The sequence below is a fragment of the Podarcis filfolensis genome, assembly GCF_964270895.1.
Source record: "Podarcis filfolensis genome assembly, chromosome: 16".
In the NCBI taxonomy this organism is placed as follows: Eukaryota; Metazoa; Chordata; class Lepidosauria; order Squamata; family Lacertidae; genus Podarcis; species Podarcis filfolensis.
Window position 1 is genome coordinate 35,489,123 of NC_139620.1, and position 24,647 is coordinate 35,513,769.

A 24,647-nucleotide genomic window follows, 5' to 3' on the forward strand; every position below is an offset into this window, starting at 1 on the left:
TGCTGGCCACATGGCCACGCTGTATGCCGGCTCCCTCGGCCAACAAAATGAGATGAGCACCACAACCCCAGAGTTGGTCACGACTGGACCTAATGGTCAGAGGTCCCTTTACCTTTTATCAATCTATTTTGGATCTTGGAGGAGAGCCTATGGCACGATGGGTCAGTGCATCTGGCTGTTAACCAGAAGGTTGGTGGTTCGAAGCCACACAGGGACGGCCATGGGCAGGATTCCTGCACCCTTCCAATTCTACAATTCGATGAGGGCCATAGGATGGCTACTGGCCATAATGGCTATACTCTGCCAGCAATGCTTCCAGATACCAGTTGCTGGAAAACACAAGAGGGGAGAATGATTTTGTGTTCGGATCCTGCTTGCAGGTTTCCCACAGGCATCTGGTTGGCCACTGTGAGAACAGGATGCTGGCCTGGAAGGGCCATTGGCCTGATCCAGCAGGCCCTTCTTATGCCCTTACTTAATTTGCCTTTATGAGTTGTTCTGCGATGTTTCCCCAATGTTAAGGCGTTATTGCTGTCTGCAGTGACACTTTTGTGCAGTAACATGACAAAAGGACAGATAAGCAGCCCTGAAACATTTGCAGTACAGTGGTACCTTGGGTTACAGACGCTTCAGGTTATAGACTCCGCTAACCCAGAAATAGTACCTCAGGTTAAGAACTTTGCTTCAGGATGAGAACAGAAATCGTGTTCCGGCGGCAGCGGGAGGCCCCATTAGCTAAAGTGATACCTCAGTTTAAGAACAGTTTCAGGTTAAAAACGGACCTCCAGAATGAATTAAGTTCTTAACCCAAGGTATCACTGTATAAAAACAAACCCTGCAGGATTCCAGCGGGAAGCCACAGGGCTTGCACCAATCTGCAACAAAGCCATATGTTCACTCTGAAAATTTTGCAGGTGCAAACAGGACTGTGTATAACTGCCCCAATACCATCATGAACACAAACCGTCGTGGACACAACACAAAAGGAATTCCTGGAGAGGCCTTTACGTTGTTTCTCTGCAACATCCGTCTGAACAAGACTGGGGATCCTGTGGCCTCCAAGTGTGTGCATGGGTGTGTGTTGTGTGCGTGCATCAGCTTTGTGTGCACCCTAAATTATGCACTGAATTGGAGTGATTCAGGGAAGGGCCTCAGGTTTCCTGAGTTAACATGGTGGATTAAGGTTTCCCTAAGCTTCCAAGTCACTTGGTAGACTCCACTGTCCAAATATATGCACCAGTTCTGCCTCCCCTGAGGAATGAAACCAAGCTTCCTGGGCAAGCACTCAGAGCTGAAGAGGGGAGGGGATCTTTTGTTTTGATGGACATGTCTAGCTTTTAAACTCAATTATTTCCTCGGCACTCCAGCCATAGTGAGTTGAGGGAAGGATTAAAAAATGCATTTGTTTTTCACGTGGATCTGTGCCTTTCCCCCCATGTATCTCAGTGGAGAGATATTCACTGTATCTTGAATAACCTGTGGGGAGTGAGGATGCTTCCACTCCCAGCCAATGACCCTGGTGGGACCAGGTACCCACTGGGTTCCCCCACTCCAGTCTTTCCTGGGAATTTGTGCTGTTTTTCCACCACCTTCCTCTGCTATGCAAGGAATGTGAGAGATTTGTCACCCAGGGAGAAGAGGTTGTATCCCCCCGCCCCAAAAAACCCTTCCACCAAATATCCTTTGGGCAACAGGGTCTTTACCACCTATAATTCTTATTGTATCCAGCCAGTGGCGTAGCGTGGGTTGTCAGCACCCGGGGCAAGGCAAGTAATTTGTGCCCCCTAACCCGTGGATTTGCGCACCCTAACCAGTTGATTTGCGCCCCCTAACCCTAACCCCCAGATGTTGCGCCCGTTGCGGCCGGGCCCCCCTGCACCCCCCACGCTACGCCACTGTACCCAGCCAAAAACAGTGAATTCTGTCCTTGCAGGAGAACCATTGCAACTAACATTATGGAGTTGGGCAGGCTTCATCCCCCTGCAAATTGCATTCAATTCTGGCAAAAAAAGATTGAAAAGTTATAGATTTTCCTTTGTTTAAAAATGAAACATTAAAAATGTTTTTAAATTCCTTATTATATTTGACCAGGGAGAAAGAAAGAGATGTGAAATCCTGTACATTCCATGCACTTTTAACCCAATCTGCCCACTATTGGTAGTGGCCCCAAATTAGCTTTTTCCTTGGAGAAATGCCCTCTCCTAAGTCCCACATCTCTGATCTACAGCATTTTGATCATCTTAAATCTCTGGCAAGGAACAATCAGAGGCCGGGATTCTAGCTGAGTATTTTTGGCAAGCACCTGATGATTGACTACTAAATGAAGCTGAAATGGGATCCATGTTTGTATTGAAGAAGAATGGAGACATGAAATGCAATGTTGTTATTGAGACCATGCAATTGCCGGGGAAGGGGTAAATTTTGGATATCTTGTCTGCCTTCTGATGCCTTCATTTAAATGCAAATGGCAACTTCGGCCAAAGTGAAATATCAAGGATGGTTTATTTTCTCCCTAAGGAACCAACAATGAGAACCCATTTAGAACATTTGCTTTTTCATAAGCAAAGAAACTTTTTTATTCAGAGCTGCACACAGTACTTATAGGAATTGATTTTCTTTTATGGGATGAGAGAAGGGAGCGGTGAGCATCATTCCCATGTTTACACTGCAGTTGCAAGATCAAATCCATACAGGCTGGCGAGTAATTTAGACTGTGATCCTAAAGAAGTAAGTCCCATTGAATCCTACTGAACAGCTGGAACAGAATGGCTTTGAAATAGGATTCATAGAGGATAACACTATCAAGGGCTACTCACTCTGATGGCTATGTCCTAGACATCAGAGTGAGTAGCCCTTGGAGTGAGTATGCTTCTGAATACCAGTTCCTGGAACCCACAGAAAAGGAGATGCCCATGGAAAGCCTAAAAGCATTATCAGAGGTCAACAACACCTGCAATTCCTAGCAACTGATTTCAAGAGTCTGAAGTGTCTGGAGGAGGTTGGAGGATGGATGGCGGCTAACTGATTGAGGTTGAATCCTGACAAGACAGAAGTACTGTTTTGGGGAGACAGGGGGCAGGTGGGTATGGAAGACTCCCTGGTCCTGAGTGGGATAACTGTGCCTCTGAAGGACCAGGTGTGCAGCCTGGGAGTAATTTTGGACTCACACTGTCCATGGAGATGCAGGACAATTCTACGTCCAGGGCAGCTGTTTACCAGCTCCATCTGGTACGCAGGCTGAGACCCTACCTGCCCGCAGACTGTCTCGCTAGTGTGTTGCATGCACTGGTTATCTCCCGCTTGGACTACTGCAATGTGCTCTACGTGGGGCTACCTTTGAAGGTGACCCGGAAACTGCAACTAATCCATAATGCGGCAGCTAGACTGGTGACTGGGAGTAGCCTCCGGGACCACATAACACTGGTCCTGAGAGATCTGCATTGGCTCCCAGTACGTTTCTAAGCACAATTCAAAGCATTGGTGCTGACCTTTAAAGCCCTAAACAGCCTCGGCCCAGTATACCTGAAGGAGTGTCTCCACCTCCATTGCTCTGCCCGGACACTGAGGTCCAGCGCCAAGGGCCTTCTGGCAGTTCCCTGAATGAGAGAAGTGAAGTTACAGGGAACCAGGCAGAGAGCCTTCTTGGTAGTAGCACCCTGTGGAACGCCCTCTCATCAAATGTCAAGGAAATAAACAACTATCTAACTTTTAGAAGATATCTGAAGGCTGCCCTGTTTAGGGAAGTTTTTAATATTTGATGAATTATTGTATTTTAATATTTTGCTGAAAGCCGCCTATAGTGGCTGGGGAAACCCAGCCAGATGGGTGAGGTATAAATAAATTTTTATTATCATCATCATCGTACCTACGGGACCGCCTCTCCTGGTATGTCCCACAGAGGAACTTACGGTCTTCAAATAAAAACATCCTGAAGGTCTCAGGCCACAGGGAGGTTAGACTGGCCTCAACCAGAGCCAGAGCTTTTTCGGCCATGGCCCCAATCTGGTGGAACACTCTGTCACAAGAGACTAGGGCCCTGCGGGACCTGACATCTTTCCGCAGGGCCTGCAAGACAGAGCTGTTCCACCAGGCCTTTGGTCAGGGCGCAGCCTGACTCCCTCCTCTGGCAATCTGCACAGAATTTTGCTTAACGTTGCCATCAATTTGATTTTAATTAATTTTTATAATGAAATGTTTTTAGAATGTTGGATTATTTGATTGTTGTTAGCCGCCCTGAGCCCGGCTTCGGCTGGGGAGGGCGGGATATAAATAAAATATATTATTATTATTATCATCATCATGAGGCATACAGCCTCTGACAGTGGAGGTAGAGTAGGAGTTCCTTCCATCAGAGCTCTTCTTAAACAAGCCCTGTTGAAAACACCGTTTACTTGGCCTTCTTCCTGTATCCTTGGAAGTCCAGCCTAACATTTAGAAAAGGCAATAAACCATTTTTAAAAAAATAATAATAATAAACGTGGCAGTCACTTTGCAGAACAGGCACATTACATATCACCTGTTTTCCTTTCTCTCGCATGTTGTCGCAACGTTGGGCTTTAATTAGTGCATTAAACGCCACAGTTTGCCTTTATGAGATCCAGGCGGGTTTTTCTTTCCTGCGAAAACGGAGCAGTTCAATTACCCTCCTTCTAATGGATAAAGCATAATTAACATTGTCTTGAGGCTAATTTTCATTTATGCTGCCATTGCTCATAAGCCCGACATCATTCTCTGGAAAAAGTCAACTTGTCACTTTTATGAGTCCAGTTTGCACTTTAACAGCACGGAAATTAATTCAAGATACATTAACGTACTTAAACTTCAAATATGGGGGAATTAAGTGAGGGCCAGCAATCCATCTTTATGTGTCCTTTGCAAAGTCATGAAGGTTTGGGAAGGGTGTGCAGGTTCACCGGTACAGGGTAAGCAGTACAGAAGAGGTATACTATGCGACAAAAGTTTGTGGGAGCCAGGCATTTGGGTCCTTGCACCAATGCTCTCTGTTCATTTCTATGCCTGGTTTGGTTTTGGCTTTTAATGCCCAAACCAGAGGTGGAGAACCTGGGGTGACCTGGGAGCCAGGCACCTCAATGATTTGCCCACTTTTTGCCTCTGGTTCACCAGTGGTCTCTGAGCTGTACCTGAAATTGCCATAATTTCCAGATAAACCGAAGGTAAACTAGGTTCATTCTGAGGTAGAACTTTCAGTGGTTTCTAGTTCATCGTCATGTTCATTCCCTCTCCCTGCCAACAGAGGGCCTGGATGCTTAGCTTTTTTTTTTTTTTTTTTTTTTAAGAAAGCCAATCAGACATCTATAAAGAAAGTTAGAAAGCAAACTGTGGAGGCAATGTGCTGCTACTAGTAAGAACGCTTAGTCACTGTTGCGAAGCAATCAGAAGGAAGGAATGTGGGGCTTTTCCCATATCTTCCCTGCTGAAGAGTTTTACTCTCTTTCAACAGAATGATGAAGAAGCCTTGTACCTTTAACAGCTACATGGCAGAGCAAAATCAAAAAGATTAAAGTATTTTCTAGTATGGAAGTTTAATGATGGAGACAGCTTCACCTGTTGCCATTCCGTCTGTCAGAGATCTTATTACTTGTGAATGGCCCATAATTTGCTTTTGAACCCTGTATTTCAGCACAGCAGCTTATAATGCTCTGAATGCTGTTTTTTGTTTGTTTGTTTCTTCATCACTCCATCTTCTGTTTACACATCTTATACTGTGTAAAGCAGAGCTTTCAGATCCTTCAGTTTGTTTCTATCTCACCTGCCCATACATTACCAATGCACATGCATAGATTGCTTCCCAGCCACCACATAAGTTGTATGTTCTCAGGTATACACACTGTTTGGGCTTCACTGTTGACCCTCTTAAGGAGAATGTTTCACAAAACCCTAGAACCCTGGTGGCGAAACTGTGGTCCTCCAGATGTTTCTCCTGTCATCCCAGGACATGGGCCATGCTGGCTGGGGTTGATGAGGGTCTGAGTCCAATCTTTCTGGAGGACCACAGTGTCAGGAGCCAGAGTCAAGAGCAGGTCAGCAATGAAATGCCTGGTGTCCGTGAAGTTCTCTTTCTTCAAAGAAACCAAAACAGTGCAGGCCTAGTGATCACAGCAATTCTTCCCAGTAGGTCTTGCCCCAATGAGGCAGTTGCAAGGATTGAAAATCCCCACCTTCCCACCGCTCTGTAAGACTCCTCCCCTGGTTCCTTTCCCAGCAGCCCAAGGCTCCTTCATCTTGTCTCTCTTTGCTCTGCCCTCTTCATTTCTCTGTGTGTTCTGGCAGACCAGGGGGGAGGGGAGCTCGTCACAGTAGGAGTGGCAGGTTCCCTGGCTTCTTCAGCAGGCTGCCTCCACTCTGCCTCTTGACGCCTCCCCCCATGCTTCTGCCTCTGAGTCTGGGCTGTTCTCTGCCACAGTCTCTTCCTGCTCACCAAACCCTGTTTCCTCTTCAGCTTCCAACACTTCCTCCTTCCAATCTGCTCCTTCTTCTGCCTCTGACCACTCATTGTTGTCCCACCACCAATCCTCTGGTTGTGAGCCTTCTTCCTCTGATGGTTCCTTTGGGGGTTCACCAGCTGGTGACTGTGCATCCAGCCAGTCCATGACACACAGATTCTCCACCTCGGTAAACCTGATTTCAGGGAGTTGTTTCCCCCCCAAAGTGATGCACGCAAATGTGCTCCTGCACATTTTTAAAGCCCTGCAGAAATATCATCCGTATGCATTCATACATATGCATAGTCACATCAGGATTCCACACCCCTCCCAGTGTTTAATCAATGCATATATGTGCATTGATGATGTGGGAGTGGGGTGCAAACAAACTGACTGCAATCCTATGCACATCTTCATTTCCTTGAATGTGGGGTTACTTTTGAATAAATGTGTGCAGGATTGTGCAGTGAAAGAACTAACACCCACAGGCAAGATCCATTTCTGCGGGGGAGGGGGTGTTGTTGTTTTTAGAAAAAGAATGTATTTCCCCAGTTAAAAAAATGGAAAGCAAGTTGAGGAACAGTAATGGAACAAATGTTTCAGGATGTCCAAAGTGTGATTCTCTACCTGCCTGTGAAGATGTGAATTATCTCTTTGTCCATAGACTTGTGACTCAGTTGGAGTTTTATGCCATTCTCCTGGCCAACTTGCAGAAAATAAGCATATGAAACACACAGCATCTTCATATGTTTATTGTTCTCAAAGACATTTCTTTTCTTTCTCTACAAAATGAATGAAATGAATGAATGATTTCTAATGGAATGAGCAATTACATATGGTGCCCTTTGGAAGGTGGTGGCCTTTGTACGTGCTCCAAGGCTCTCTATACCCTGATTTCTTAAAATTGCTTCCAGGCAGGAAGCAGGAGTGCTCTGCAACTACAGTGGTACCTTGGAAGTCCATTCAACTTCCAAAATGTTTGGGAACCAGGAAGCTCCTGCAGCCAATCAGAAGCTGCGGAAGTCACGTCAGACATTCGGGTTCCAAAGAATGTTTGAAAACCGGAACAATCACTTCCGGTTTTCGATCGTTCGGGAGCCAAAACGTTTGACTCCAAAGGTGTTTGAAAACCAAGGTACGAATGTACTCAGAAGCCCCTTTCTCCTACCAAGCAAGAAAAACTTGGTCCAGCTTATGACTGGGGACAGAGAGGCAGGGAGGTACATACCTTGCAACTGTCAGGCTGAAGAACCAGAAGTGTTAAAAACGAAACCTTATTTGTCTCCTCTCCATAAGCCGTTTTCAAGCCTTGTTTGCCTTGCATTTAATTATTCTCAGTGAATGACATGGTGGAGACTCGTGGACAAGTTCCCCTTTGTTTCCTGCCCAGAGGTCAGCCCTGGACGGAGCTGATTGCTTGCTCTAATCAAGAGGGACACAGATGCTTGATCTGCCTTGTTTGGCTGCAAGCTGTGGTTTGGGGGCAACAGCAGGGAAGAGAGATGTTAGTAGAGGAGGGAGGGGTCATCAGAAGTTAATCAGCATAACAATAATGTGCTACAGGATTAATGTGACAAGGCCAGTGGGCAGCACTCATAATGAGCCAGGTAATAGCTTTTCTTTAGCAGATGCCACCCATTGACCTGTTTGGATGTACAGGTAAGTCGAGGGCCCCGCTCAATGGATTATCTCTTTGGGGATGTCATCAGATCACCAGGCAAAGTTCATATTGGCAGCGCCGGGCAGCTCATTTGTGAGGGATCACAGGCAAGAAGAGATTGTTAGCCTGCCGATGGTGAGCTCTTACTCAGATGGGAAAGAGATTGCTCAGATGTTTAAGGCCCTTTCCAGGGTTTCTCTAATCCGAGGGAAGGTAAACTTCCTGAGAGCTGCAGGTCGTTGCTAGGGAAACACAAAATTCCCCTCTCCGACCCCACTTGTGGGTCGACACTTGCAGAAGCAGGCTGCATTAGATCAGCAATGCTGAAGAGGCTTACCTTCCAGGAAACCATCTTGTTGTCTTTTGTGAAATGCCAGCATATTGCAGATAAATTCAGAGGCACGTTTTCAGATTTGCACACCACATTGTGTTGGGTCTCTGTGCATGGAGAGCATGTCATGAAACCCGAAACAACTTGGGTGGATCTTGTGGCCCTCAAGATGTTGCTGGAAGAAAACTCCCGTCAATGTTTTCCCCACATGTGTCAAAAGCAAAGTATCAGGAGATGGCAATGTAGGGGGGTGGTGGTGGCAGACTTCAGTGGGACCTTAGTACAGTGCATTAAATGGGTCACTCGCTTGCATCCATGTGAGTGTCCACTAGGGATGGGGGAGAAATTTTATTCAGTTTGCATTTAAAGATAAATCTACCCAATTTTCCCTTTCCGAAAGAATACATGAACTGAAATGAAGCCATCTTTCAAAATTTGCCCATCTCTGAATTTTGCGATGTACTTTTCCAGTCAAGTAATACGTACAAAATGCATATGTTAGGGTAAAATGTGCATAGAAGTGCATATATGAGGTAAGACGACACACACACAAAATGCATTTGTGTGCAAAAAGGGTTACACCACATCCACTTTTCACTCCCTCCCCCACTGCTGGCATCCGCCCCCCCCCATCCTGAGGGCATTTATTTCTTGAATTTATATCCCACCCTTCCTGCAATAGGAGTGCAGGTTAGAAAACGGCAACTGATAAAACATATTAAAACCCTATTTAGAGCAATTTCAATATGGGAACACCTCAGCTTAAAAGGCTTGTTGGAACAGGGAGGTCTTCAGTAGGTTGTGAAAAGACAACAGAGATGTGCTAAGATCAGAAGATGAGGCCCTCTTGGTAATTCCTCCACCCTCAGAAGCTCGGGGGCTGGGGGCCTGGGAGAGGGCATTCTCGGTGGTGGCCCCTAAGCTGTGGAAATCCTACCCCACAGAGGTGCAAATCACACCTTCATTTTGCAGCTTTTGGAGAAATAGAAGAAAGAGGGCAGACTGTCTCAGCAGAGTGGTGCATGCTCTAGTTATCTCTCGCTTGGACTATTGCAATGCACTCTATGCTGGGCTACCTTTGAAGGTGACCCGGAAACTACAACTAATCCAGAATGCGGCAGCTAGACTGCTGACTGGGAGTGGCCGCCAAGACCATATAACACCGGTCTTGAAAGACCTACACTGGCTCCCAGTATGTTTCCGAGCACAATTCAAAGTGTTGGTGCTGACCTTTAAAGCCCTAAACGGCCTTTGTCCAGTATACCTGAAGAAGTGTCTCCACCCCCATCGTTCTGCCCGGACACTGAGGTCCAGCGCCAAGGGCCTTCTGGCGGTTCCCTCGCTATGAGAAGCCAAGTTACAGGGAACCAGGCAGAGGGCCTTCTCGGTAGTGGCATCCACCCTGTGGAATGCCCTCCCATCAGATGTCAAAGAGAAAAACAACTACCAGACTTTTAGAAGACATCTGAAGGCAGCCCTGTTTAGGGAAGCTTTTAATGTTTAATAGGTTATTTTATTTTAGTGTTCTGTTGGAAGCCACCCAGAGTGGCTGGGGAAACCCAGCCAGATGGGCGGGGTATAAATAAGTTGTTGTTGTTGTTGTTGTTGTTGTTGTTGTTGTTGTTGTTAAGAGGGACTACAATACCTCAAGGACTGCCTCTTCCCAGACCCTGCAATCATCATCTGAGGCCCTTCTTCATGTGTCTCCTCCATGAGAGGGCAGCAACACAAGAACATGCCTTTTCTGTGGTGGCTCCCTGTTTGTGGAATTCTCTCCTCGGGGAGGCTCACCTCGTGCCTTCATTGCATATCTCTAGGTGTCAGCAAAAATGTTTCTCTATAACCAGGCCTTTGGCTGATTGATGGCCTTTGAAAATTGGTTTCTGGGAGGGGGGTTGTTGGGTTGTGTCTGTTCTTGCTTTATTATATATTTTGTGTTCTTGGTTTGTATCTTTATGTTCTGAACCGCCCTGTGATCACTGGATGAAGGGTGATATATTAATTTAATAAATAAAAATAGCAGAAAGGTCCTGGCACTGGAGTTTGACAGTTCTAACGCGAAAAGGCATCTCAGCCTTGTAGCTGGTGCTGCGGCAACTGGAGCAGGCTGGCACAGTCTGCATCTGGTTTAAAAGCAGTTAGAGGAATACATTTGTTGCTCAGGCCCTGATCTCAGCAGAAATTCTCAGTCCACCTAATCATTATCGCTGTCATTATATCGGCCTATTTCTGGGCACATCAGCAGTTCCAAAATAAAACCTCGGTTCTCTGGTGTGCTGTTAGGAACCGCATCCCGTAGAGGTCAGCAGCTCAGCACAGGGAAGTGGTCCCCTCCTTTGTCATTTCAGCTTACTATTTAGAGATAGCCAAGAAGAATTCAGAATGATACACAAGTGGCTGCTTTTAGGAGTTCACCATATTATTTTCCTGTGTTTTCCAGCACTTCTGAGCATGTGAAACTGTCTCTTTTTGGCGCAGCTAGCAGATCATGCTGTATGTTGGAGTCAGTTGAATTGAGGTGAAATCAAATGAAAGGCCATTCAAGACATGAGTAGTGTATGAAATGGGTTTCTAAAGTTCTCACAAATTAGAATAGGCAAGAGGCTTCAAGTGTTTAGCCCCAAATTCAGGGTTGATTCCTGGTTTCTGGGGTTTCTTGTCAAAGTATCATTGGGGGTGGACCATTATTATTATTATTATTATTATTATTATTATTATTATTATTATTACAGTGGTACCTTGGGTTACATACGCTTCAGGTTACATACGCTTCAGGTTACAGACTCCGCTAACCCAGAAATAGTACCTCAGGTTAAGAACTTTGCTTCTGGATGAGAACAGAAATCGTGCAGCGGAGGCGCAGCGGCAGCAAGAGGCCCCATTAGCTAAAGTAGTGCTTCAGGTTAAGAACAGTTTCAGGTTAAGAACAGACCTCCAGAATGAATTAAGTTCTTAACCCGAGGTACCACTGTATATTCTATACCTGTAGATCTTTCATACCACCCAGCTATAAGCTAGTGACAGCATCCACAAGCCACTTCTTTAACTTTGTAATCTTTTTGCAGTGCCTCCAATGTAGGACCATTCTGTGGCATTGTGGAGTCAATGTGACAGAGAGTTGGGTTATCCCCTGGGAGACCAGGATTCAACCCCCCACTCATTCATTGTCAAATTCACTGGGTCACCTTCATCCCATCAGTCTCTTAGCTTAACCTACCTCACAGAGTTGGTGTGAGGATAAAATGGGGAGTAAGAGACCCAGCTATGGCCTGGCATCGGGGGCCAAGGACAAGCCAGTGCTAGAACACAACCAGCAGCAATATCTTACTTTCTTGGGCTCCATGATCACTGCAGATGGTGACACCTGCTTCTTGGGAGAACAGCGATGACAAACCTAGACAGCATCTTAAAAAGCAGAGACATCACCTTGCCCAACACAGGTCTGTATAGTTAAAGCTATGGTTTTCCCAGTAGTGATATATGGAAGTGAGAGCTGGACCATAAAGAAGGCTGATCGCTGTAGAATTGATGCTTTTGAATTATGGTGCTGGAGGAGACTCTTGAGAGGCCCATGGACTGCAAGAAGATCAAACCTCTCCATTCTGAAGGAAATCAGCCCTGAGTACTCACTGGAAGGACAGATCCTGAAGCTGAGGCTCCAATACTTTGGCCACCTCTTGAGAAGAGAAGACTCCCTGGAAAAGACCCTGATGTTGGGAAAGATGGAGGGCACAAGGAGAAGGGGACTCCTCCTTTGTCATTTCAGAGGACAAGATGGTTAGACAGTGTTATAGAAGTGACCAACATGAATTTGACAATCTATCTATCATCTATCTACCTATCTAAGGGACGCAGGTGGCGCTGTGGCCTAAACCACTGAGCCTCTTGCGCTTGCCGATCAGAAGGTCGGCAGTTCGAATCCCCCGTGACGGGGTGAGCTCCTGTTGTTCGGTCCCAGCTCCTGCCCACCTAGCAGTTCGAAAGCACATCAAAGTGCAAGTAGACAAATAGGTACCGCTCCGGAGGAAAGGTAAATGGTATTTCCGTGCACTGCTCTGGTTTCAGTGTTCCATTGCGCTAGAAGTGGCTTAGTCATGCTGGTCACATGACCCAGAAAAACTGTCTGTGGACAAATGCTGGCTCCCTCATCCTGTAAAGCGAGATGAGCGCCGCAACCCCAGAGTCATCTGCAACTGGACTTAACTGTCAGGTGTTGTTTACCGTTACCTTTATCTATTTATCATCTATTTATCATCTATCTATCATCTATCTACCTATCATCTATCTATCATCTATTTACATCATCATCATCATCTATCATCTATCTATTATCTATTGGTGGGCCCACAAGTGAGCAAGCCCCTTTGTGGGTGAACACAGGGATTCTTGGGAACTCAGAACCCATTCACACTTCTGGGGGGGAAAATTACCAAAAGGAGAGACACATTTCAAAAACATTTCAAAATGCAGTTTGCATTTCAGCTCCACCCAGGCTCAAAGAGTGCTCCAGTTGCCTCTGCATGCTTAGCTTCAATACACTGTTAAATTCTCATGCTCAGGTTCTGAGCAGCAAAATCTCTCTTTTTCCTCTGCGCCTTCCTTCCTCTAGGTAGAGGAATGATAGATCTTTTGAAGCCTTTCAGCATTGCCCCAATGACTCCTTTTGAAGGGGGAAAAATTTAAAAAAAAAAACACAGGCTCCTGCCTGGAATCCCTGACTACTCTGCAACCTTCAGTCTGATTTCTCCTGGGAAAGTCCGAGTGGAAAGTTGGCGTCCTTCTCTTTGAGTATGCCATGCGTGCTAAAGGCTTCTGACAATGCTTAGCAAAAGCCCACACTCCAACCAGATAGATGTTCCCAGTGGTTAGGCTAGCTGAAGCTTCTTTTTCAGTACAATTGTATCTGCCTGGAAGCACAAAGGCAGAGGAGATAAACTCTTGGCTTCACAGCAGAAATGTGGTGGCTTAATTTAGGTTCCCAGCCGCCCCGGCCCTTTTATTGTGCTGAATGCTAGGAGTGGAGTTGGGGGGGGGGAGTGTTTGGTTCACATTTTAATGCAAACCCACCTAATTCATTCTCTCTCAACCAGCCCTCTGAAATTCACACTTCTCCAAATTTTGTAATATACAGTAGGTTCTCCAACCAAGAGCTGTGTACAAAAATGTCCATCTCGTAGGAAGAGAGGAGGACTGATTCAGCAGTTCAGAGTGGACCAAACTGAATGGGGGGCCTTGCACAGGGTTTAAAAGCCTAATTAAACATGTGGTCAGGAGGCTTACAAGGACTGCCTAGATCTAGACTGCCTACATACAGTGGTACCTCAGGTTACATACACTTCAGGTTACAGACTCCGCTAACCCAGAAATAGTGCTTCAGGTTAAGAACTTTGCTTCAGAATGAGAACAGAAATCGTGCTCCAGCGGTGCGGCAGCAACAGGAGGCCCCATTAGCTAAAGTGGTGCTTCAGGTTAAGAACAGTTTCAGGTTAAGCACGGACCTCTGGAATGAATTAAGTACTTAACCCGAGGTACCACTGTATGTCTCTTTCTCCCCCTCCTTTTTTGCCATATCTCTGCCTGCACCCACTCTCTTGACAGCCCTGGGTAGCTCTGGCTGGGTGTAATCTGCCCCAGGGAGATGCAAGGCTGCCTTAGCCTGGTCCAGTTGAATCCTGAGTTGACTCAAATCAGCTTGACCCAGTTCAAGATCCAGGTTTTGGCCGGAATCAGTGCAGAGCCCTAGAGGACAGTGTGTGCACACAAATGGTCATATTTGAGATGATAACGTACTAAAAAAATAAATAAAGGCATGGTTATTTAGGGAAGTAGCTTACCAAAATGTGAATGTAAGGTGAAAAGGCTATGGATTTCAAGCTGATTTCTTTTTAACCCACATTTCATGGTCAACCTACATCTCATGGTGGAGAGGTCTTAGAGGGCTTGTTGAAGGGAGAAAGTCTTCAGTAGATGTCAAAAAGACAGCAGACACCACACCTGTCTAATATTCAAGGGGAGAGAATTCCATGGGGACGATGTCACAGCACTAAAAGCCCAATTCCTACATGATGAAGAATGGACCTCCCAATGAGATGGTGTCTACAGGGGTCCTTCACCTGCTAGAGCACAGCAATTGATTGGGTATATACAGGGTGAGGCAATCTTTAGGGTATTCTGGTCCCCAAAACTTGCCCCTTGAACTAAAGGTAAAGGTAAAGGGACCCCTGACCATTAGGTCCAGTCGTGACCGACTCTGGGGTTGCGGCGCTCATCTCGCTTTATTGGCTGAGGTAGCCAGCGTACAGCTTCTGGGTCATGTGGCCAGCATGACTAAGCCGCTTCTGGAGAACCAGAGCAGCACACAGAAATGCCGTTTACCTTCCCGCCGGAGCGGTACCTATTTATCTACTTGCACTTTGATGTGCTTTTGAACTGCTAGGTTGGCAGGAGCAGGGACCAACCTAGCAGTTCAAAGCTCACCCAGTCGCAGGGATTCGAACTGCCGACCTTCTGATCGGCAAGTCCTAGGCTCTGTGGTTTAACCCACAGCACCACCTGCGTCCCGCCCCTTGAACCTACTTGTTGTCAAATCCATGGATAAGTGATGCATTGGCAATCCATAGCAGGTAGGTTTCCGATGAAATGAGCAAAGGGGGATTTGCTTAAATGCACCAGGGGTGTGTGTTTGGGGGCAGCAGGGGGTGGCTGGTAGGAAATTTCAGCCTTTTGAACCTGCAGCTGGGGGGTGGGTTAGCTACTTCCCCACATGAGGAGATTGTGGCAATTGGCATACCCCACCTGTCTCCTTCCTATTAGGTACTCATTCATTCAAGCAGTAATGGATTATATCTTGTATAATGAGGCATGATCTATCCAATGTATTTAGCATAATGAATGAACAATGCATCATTTTTGGACCTGTCGGTATAATACTTTGGGTGAGCTATGGTAGGCATATCAACAGTGTCTTGTTATTTCCCAATTGGGGGGGGGAGGAGGAGGGGGCGCAAATGGGAGAGGCAACTAATGTCTCATTGTGTTTCCCAGACAATGAGCAGCTGATAATTATTTTAAAACATCAGTGTCAATGGGTTGTAATTCATTTTCCTTTCTCTTCCCCCTCCCACTCCTGGCTTGGCGCTGGAGAAGCCTTGGGAAAAAAACATCCCCGTCTTTGCTTGTAAAGCACTCCTGTGTGCCGGGCACTGATAAATGTATCAAACTCCAGCACGACTTTATCTCGGCACCAGATTTGGGTAGCTTGCGAGGATTTAGGTCAGTGGATAATTCACTGCAAACTGCAAATCTTAATGCTATTGACAAAAGGCAAAACACAAATCGCTAGCACGTTTTATAAAAATCCCAAGCCAGTCAGTGGCCTCCTTCCCCACCCCCATATCTGCTGTGAAATGCCCTTGAAAGCTATCTAATGGAACAAAACAAAGCAAACCCAACTAATTTGACAAGTGACAGGTTGGGGCTTTAGTAGGACTGTTGTTGTGCCTTTTTTTGGTCCTATTTGGGTTGCTGCTGAATGAGCTGTTCTGTAAAGTGGGGTGGGTGTTTGTGTGCTGGGGTGTATGTGCAATGCTGGGCTTGCAAAGGGCAGCTCACATGATCTCCTATGGCGAGTACAATTTGCATCCAGGCAACTCAGCAGGAAAGGTTTCATTAGACCATAAGAGGAACCCTACTGGATCAAGCCAGTGGCCCAGCATTCTAGAGTCCAGCATTCTCTTCTCCCAGTGGCCACCTAGTTTTCCAGCCCTGCACCATGTTGTCTGTAACATATAGACCAGGGCTCAGCAAACTTTTTCAGCAGGGGGCTGGTCCGCTGTCCCTCAGACTTTCTGGGGGGCCGGACTATATTTTGGGGAAAAAATTGAACAAATTCCTATGCCCCACAAATAACCCAGTGATGCATTTTAAATAAAAGGACACATTCTACTCATTCAAAAACATGCTGATTCCCAGACCATCCGCGGGCTGGATTGAGAAGGTGATTGGGCCGGATCCGGCCCCTGGGCCTTAGTTTGCCTACCCATGATATAGACTTTCACTTACAGCGGCACTTTGGGAGAACAAAGGCAGAGCTTCGGAAAAGATAACAATTACATTTCATTATGACATGGGAATCATGCATCGGCCAGACACCAACAGGAATTTCAGAAACCAGGAAAGAAGATGAAGTCCCTAGCAGAGAATAATGGCAGATTAAGTTGATGGATTATGCAGAAATGGCCAAGATGACCGGAGGAATCAGAAATCGGGAAGACCAAAATTTTAATAAGGAAGGGGGAAAATTTATAACTTATATTAAGGACCATTGTAAACAGTTAAATTGTATACAGGTCCGTATAGTTAAAGCCATGGTTTGCCCAGTAGTGATGTATGGAAGTGAGAGCTGGACCATAAAGAAGGCTGATCGCCAAAGAATTGATGCTTTTGAATTATGGTGCTGGAGGAGACTTTTGAGAGTCCTATGGACTGCAAGAAGATCAAACGTATCCATTCTTAAGGAAATCAGCCCTGAGTGCTCACTGGAAGGACAGATCGTGAAGCTGAGGCTCCAATACTTTGGCCACCTCATGAGAAGAGAAGACTCCCTGGAAAAGACCCTGATGTTGGGAAAGATGGAGGGCACAAGGAGAAGGGGACGACAGAGGACGAGATGGTTGGATAGTGTTCTCGAAGTGACAAACATGAGTCTGACCAAACTGCGGGAGGCAGTGGAAGACAGGAGTGCCAGGCGTGCTCTGGTCCATAGGGTCACGAAGAGTTGGACACGACTAAACGACTAAACAACAACAACAAAACAGTTAAAATCGTTAGTAAGGTTGAAATATCACTTGTAGTTTAATGGTGAATTTTGGACACAACGGAGAGGTAAAAGATTTGGATAATCATAAAAGATGTAGGAGGACATGATTAACAATAGGACCCTCAAAGGGAAGGGGGGAAGTCCAAGAGATCCCTGGAATCTTGTTTTTATGTTGCAAGTTGGTTATGTGAATGTAAAATTTTTATTTGAAAAACCAAATAAATGAATTTAGATTCGTCAAGGAATTTCAGACTTAAGAAGCAAGCAGAAAAGAAGTATACCATTCATGGTAATTCAAAAATGAATGTATTGCCAAGAATGTTGTTTTTGTTTCAAACACTGCAAATTTTGGATAAAATGGACTGTTTCAAGAAGTGGCAGAGAGATATTTCCAGATTTGTCTGGCAGGGCAAGAAGCCCAGAATAAAATTTAAAATACTAACTGATGCAAAAGAAAGAGGTGGATTTGCCCTGCCAGACCTTAAACTTTACTATGAATCAGCCACATTTTGCTGGCTGAAAGAATGGCTGCTTCTTGAGAACACAGACATTTTGGATCTAGAAGGTTTCAATAATGTATTTGGGTGGCATGCATATTTGTGGTATGATAAGGTCAAAGCACATAAAGCGTTTAAAAACCATATTGTCAGAAAAGCACTGTTTAATGTCTGGATAAGATATAAGGACTTGCTTGAAAATAAAACCCCAAGGTGGTTGTCACCAATGGAAGCGAAGGCTCAGAAAAAGCTCAATATGGAGGCCAAATGGCCGAAATATTGGGAAATTTTAGAACAAGAGGGAGATAAATTAAAATTGCAGAGCTTTGAAAAATTAAGAAACAAAGTGCGAGATTGGCTTCATTATTATCAAATAATGGAGGCATACAATTTGGATAAGAAAATTGGCTTCCAGGTGGAAAAATTAAAATTGGAAGCAGAACTGTTAGATCCCAAAACTAAGACTTTGTCAAGAATGTATAACCTGCTGTTGAAATGGAATACTCAGGATGAAACGGTTAAATCTGCTATGATTAAATGGGCACAAGATGTGGGACACAACATTATGCTGGCTGACTGGCAACAGTTATGGACCACAGGTATGAAGTTCACGGCATGTAATGCCTTAAGAGAGAACATTATGAAAATGATATACAGGTGGTACATGACACCAGTCAATCTCGCAAAAATATATCATTTGCCTGATAATAAATGTTGGAAATGTAAAGAGACTGAAGGTACATTCTTTCACCTTTGGTGGACGTGCCCAAGGATTAAGGCTTTCTGGGAGATGATCTATAATGAAATGAAAAAGGTATTTAAATATACCTTCTTGAAGAAACCAGAGGCCTTTCTCCTGGGCATGGTCGGCCAATTGGTGCCAAAGAAGGACAGAACTTTTTTTATGTATGCAACAACAGCGGCAAGAATACTCATCGCAAAGTATTGGAAGACACAAGATTTACCCACCCGGGAAGAATGGCAGATGAAGTTGATGGACTACATGGAACTGGCGGAAATGACTGGCAGAATCCGAGACCAGGGAGAAGAGTCGGTGGAAGAAGATTGGAGGAAATTTAAAGACTATTTACAGAAACATTGTAAAATTAAGGAATGTTAGAAGGATGCTGGAATGAAGTTATGTGGTTTTAGCAGTAATGTTATAGAATTAAGTGAAATTGGATTAAGAATAGGTGAGAATGTAAAGATACAATATATTAAGATAAATTATTAAGATAAAAGCAAAAATGGAAAGGATTTGCTGAAATAACTAACTGAATTAGAATACAAAAAAGGGAGGTGTGAGGAGGTCAGGGAAACAAGTAAATGAAAGACAAGATATGGAAAGATTGATTTGTTTTTAATTGTTTTTATTTTTCTTTGTATTTTGTATTTTGTATTTTCTGTTTTCTTTTTATTTTTACTTTTGTAATTATTTGAAACTTTAATAAATATTATTTAAAAAAAGAAAGAAAGAAAGAAAGAAAGAAAGAAAAGAAGTATACCATGTGGATGCTAACAGTTTTCCCCTGGGAAGTATGTGGGTTGGTTCTGTATACCTTACAAGGTCTTCCTACCAGCTTCCTGGGTGCTTTATCAGATTGCAGGTACAATTCATTGAGGCTGTGTGTGTGTTAAGGATAGTGTAGCTATGGAAACAAGATGGGAATGGAGAATGGGAGTTTGGGCACAGCACACATCTTTCTGTCTGGTAACAGCTTGGATGCGCTCGGCAACATTTACCTCCCCGTGTCCCCCAAAACAATTGTGCGTGTTATAAGGAGGGCTCTGTGCCAGCTGATAAATTGGAGCACCTGGTCTTGTACGGTGCCAGCCATTGGCACACAAGAGGCTTGTTTCCTTGCATGCAGGGAAGCCACTAGAGAAGGAGTAGAAACACACATCAGCTGGAGCATTTGATTCTGCTTGGGACCCCTTGTGTTAAAACAGAGTTTGGAAAAAGAGGAAGGAAACTTAGCGCCACCCCTGAATTTCTCCAGGAATCAATCCAGAACTGGGTAGGTGGTCCCGGAGACATCACAGGGTAGATCATACTGTTCCAGGAACCACAAATCAGGAGCAGATCCGGGTGACGACGGGCAGCACTAGTTGTAAAACCTTGCACTGAGCAGACAGAAGTAAACAATTCAAAGTGTTGGTGCTGACCTTTAAAGCCCTAAACAGCCTCGGTCCTGTATACCTGAAGGAACATCTCCACCCCCATCGCTCTGCCCGGACACTGAGGTTCAGCTCCAAGGGCCTTCTGGCGGTTCCCTCGCTATGAGAAGCCAAGTTACAGGGAACCAGGCAGAGGGCCTTCTCAGTAGTGGCTCCCGCCCTGTGGAACGCCCTCCCACCAGATGTCAAAGAGAAAAACATCTACCAGACTTTTAGAAGACATCTGAAGGCAGCTCTGTTTAGGGAAGCTTATGGGCAGGGTATAAATTTATTATTATTATTATTATTATTATTATTATTATTATTATTATTATTATTATTGTTATCTGATGGCCTTAGCTGCATCTTGGTGGTGACCTTATACTAGGTTGAACTCTGTGTCCAACCAAGCCCAGTAGTGTCTACTTGATGGGCAGCAGTTCTTTAGACCATTCTTTCTATATTAAGAAGGACTTTCTGGCAGTAAGAGCTGTTTGACAGTGGAACACACTATCTAGGAAGGTGGTGGATTCTCCTTCACTGGAGGTTTTTAAGCAGGGGTTGGGTAGCCATCTGTCAAGGGATTCTGTAGTTGGGATTCCCGCATTGCAGGGGGTTGGCCTAGATGACCTTTGGTGTCCTTTCCAGCTCTACAATTCTATTGATTCTAGGGGTCTCAACAAATCGAAATCTGCTGGAAGAGTTGCAGGAGTCCATCCTTTTAGCTCTGCTAGGGAGGTTTTGCTGACTGCGCCTCATTGCCACTGGACATGGTGTGGAAGTGGTTCTTCTGGTGGTGTTGTTGTTTAGTCGTTTAGTCGTGTCCGAATTAAAGAGCCAGAATTAAAGAGCCATTAAAACATCATCAGAATGTTCCAACACATTAGCGAGACAGCAGATTGCAGTACACAATACAGATGTATTTGTTTAAGTTCCGAGGACAGTCTTGGCAATGAACTCCCATTGGCTAGGCGGGCGATCTTTGACTGAGTGGCTAGCAAACAGAGTAGGCTGAAGAAAGAAGAAAATAGCCTTTCCTTTATGAAAGTCTTGGGGGTAGTTGAAGTGGTAAGAACGGGTCTTTGCCTGCCCAAAGCTGAATCTCTAAGGGCACAGAGGAACATAGAAAGCTTCTTTATAAGGAGTCAGAACAATCAAATACAGTGTTGTCAACACCAGGAATGGGGAAGCTGTGGACTTTTTGTGGCTCTACCACTGAGCCACAGCTGTTCCCCATAGCTAGGAGGAAGGCCCATTGGGCACAGTGCAGTATCATATCACATTAAAGAGTCATGGCTTTCCCCAAAGAAACCTGGAAACTGTAGTTTGCTAAGGGTGCTCAGAGCATAGCTGTCAACGTTTCCCTTCCGAGTAGGATTCCTCGCAAGAAAAGGGAAAAGTTGACAGCTATGGCTCAGAGCAGTTGTTGTTGTTGTTTAGTCATTTAGTCGTGCCCGACTCTTCGTGACCCCATGGACCAGAGCACGCCAGGCACTCCTGTCTTCCACTGCCTCCTGCAGTTTGGTCAGACTCATGTTTGTAGCTTTGAGAACACTGTCCAACCATCTCGTCCTCTGTCGTCCCCTTCTCCTTGTGCCCTCCATCTTTCCCAACATCAGGGTCTTTTCCAGGGAGTCTTCTCTTCTCATGAGGTGGCCAAAGTATTGGAGCCTCAGCTTCACGATCTGTCCTTCCAGTGAGCACTCAGGGCTGATTTCCTTCAGAATGGATAGGTTTGATCTTCTTGCAGTCCATGGGACTCTCAAGAGTCTCCTCCAGCACCATAATTCACAAGCATCAATTCTTCGGCGATCAGCCTTCTTTATGGTCCAGCTCTCACTTCCATACATCACTACTGGGATCACTACTTCTTGGTAGTGGCACCTATTCTGTGGAATGGCCTTTCAGCAGCGATCAGGTGGGCAGAAGTGCTGGGTGGTTTTTGCCAGAAGTTAGCATGGGAACAAAGGAAGTTGTCTGGTCCTGAGTTGGACCATTGGTCAGTATTGTTCTCACTGACCGGCAGAGGTTTTCCAAGGTTTCAGGCAGGAAGTCTTTCGCTGCTCTGCCTGGAGATTCCAGGAACTGAACCTGAGACCTTTGGCATTCAAAACAGATGTTCCGTCGCTGAGCTATGGCCCTTGCCAACCTTAAAAACGTACCTTGTTTTCCCAGGCATTGTCCTGGCCATTTTTCTGCTGGTTCTGATATTGATTCTCTTTCCCCTCCCCCTTCCTTCAGTTTTAATAATTAGATTTTATTGATTATGCTGCATTGTGTTCTGCTCTCTGTGTAAACCACTTTGATAATCCATCATAGGCATGAAAAGTGGGTTATACATTTTCTAAATAAATTTTCTCAATAAAGAAATAACAGGCTAATGAAAGCTTAGCATGTCAAGAACTGGGGTGAAATGGAGTGACACCGATAAAGAGCCAAAAGTAGCATTTGCTATTCTCCGTCAACTGGAGCAGCTGGAATCTGTATGCTGCTGCCCCGTGTGGTGAAACACTGAACTGCAGGTGAAGAGCACCTTGTTCCCACAAGGTGGCAAATATCTGCTTTCATTGAGGAGGCTGGCACTGTGCAGTGGTACCTTAGTTCTCAAACTGAATCCGTTCCAGAATTCCGTTCCAAAACCAAAGCGTTCCAAAACCAAGGCGCGCTTTCACGTAGAAAGTAATGCAAAATGGATTAGTCCATTCCAGACTTTTAAAAACAACCCCTTAAATAGCAATTTAACATGAATTTTACTATCTAACAAGACCATTGATCCATAATATGAAAGCAATAAATGATGTACTGCAGTCACACAATCAATCAGTCAGTAGCTGAACTGGGTTCCACCACACAGTCACAAAAAAAGAGCCGCAAGAACAAAAATGCAAAATAAATAGCAAAAATAGGCAGACCTCAGCATAACACTCAAAATGGAAGCCTGACACTGAAAATGGAGCACGTTTGGCTTCTGAAAAAAAGTTCGGAAACCGGAACACTTACTTCCAGGTTTGCAATGTTTGGGTTCCAAGTTGTTTGAGTACCAAGGTGTTTGAGAACCAAGGTACCACTGTACTCCTTTTGCAGCAATTGTCTGTATGTGTTATATACATACAAATACACACACACACACACACACACACATATAAATGTTGAATTGCTTTTGAATGATTGTTGTCATTTCCTATGTTTTTAGCTCTTCTTATTTTATCTGTAAGTTGCCTTGAGTCCCTGTCAGGCAAAAAGGTGGGATAATAATAATTAATAATAATAATAATAATAATAATAATAATAATAATAATAATAACAACAACAGCAGCAGCAGCAGCAGCAGCAGCAGCAGCAGCAGCAAGTTCCAACCAGCTCAGTGAAGAACCTTCTGGACTAACTCTTCCCACTGAATCTTTCTGGGCAGGAAGTGGTATTAAGAATTTCCTGCTGATATTTAGCTTATTTGAGCAGCCAGGGCTTAGTGAGATCTGGTGTGTTTCTGTATCCTTGGTTGCTTATTTGTTCTGTCTCCTGGCTTCTTCCTCAGTCCTGCCTTGCGCATCAGTACTGCTTTGCCATATTTCAAAAAGTGAAAAGTCTGGGGAAAAAATTGGGGGGGGTGGAGCCAAAATTGAGTTTTTTTCTTCCTCATAATCTCCAAAAACATTGAAGTTTTTGAGCTATTTTAAAGGAAATTCACCACAAAATCAACACTGACGACCTGGGTTGCCTGGGTTCCCCTAACATTTTTACCGATTTTCGGACGCAATTTCCGACGGACAAATCCATAACCTCAGGTGGCTGCCCGTGACTCAGCCCTGTTTTTAAAATAGCTCTATGGCTGAAGCTGTTGGTAATAATGCATTTGAAATTCATGACTTTTGTCTTAGAGATGCACTGTAAAACAACCTGTTATATTTGTTGAGATTAGGATTACAGATTTGGCATTCCTACTCTAGATTTTAGTGAAAGAAGACTTCCCGCCCAGCTATAGTTTGTTTGTGTGCCACAGTGTCAACATTGTGGAAGGTGAAGCTGCACATATTACCTTAGCAGGGGTCTGGCAATATCACTATAAACTGCTCAGAGGAATATGCTATGTGGAGAGTCAGGCCATTGGTCCATCTATCACAGTATAATTTCATACTGAGGGTTGGAGACTCACAGGCCCAATGGCCAGATGCGCCCTCAGGCCTCTCTTTGTGGCCCTTGGCACCCTCTTCAGGCCACACATCCTCTCTACAAACGAAGGATACCAGATGTCCCCGTTTCCCAGGGACAGTCCCTAGATTTACAGCATTCTAAGCATTCACAAGGGACGCAGGTGGCGCTGTGGGTTAAACCACAGAGCCTAGGACTTGCCAATCAGAAGGTCGGCGGTTCAAATCCCTGCGACGGGATGAGCTCCCGTTGCTCAGTCCTGGCTCCTGCCAACCTAGCAGTTCGAAAGCACATCAAAGTGCAAGTAGATAAATAGGTACCACTCCGGCGGGAAGGTAAACAGCGTTTCCATGCACTGCTCTGGTTCGCCAGAAGCGGCTTAGTCATGCTGGCCATATGACCCCGAAGCTGTACGCCAGTTCCCTCGGCCAATAAAGCGAGATGAGCGCTGCAACCCCAGAGTCGGTCACGACTGGACCTAATGGTCAGGGGTCTCTTTACCTTTACCTTTAAACATTCACATGGACATAGCAAACAATAAGTTTCCCCGGATTCATTGAAAAAAATCTGGTAACCTTATACAGGCCACAAC

At 45.1% G+C, this 24,647-nt stretch overlaps 1 protein-coding gene across 2 annotated transcripts in view; it reads left to right on the forward strand.

Annotated features, from left to right (window-relative positions):
* LOC310751040 (transmembrane protein 132D-like) overlaps positions 1–24,647 on the forward strand; it is a 441,722-nt gene that overhangs the window by 327,499 nt on the left and 89,576 nt on the right. The gene's annotated exons all lie outside the window — the stretch shown is intronic.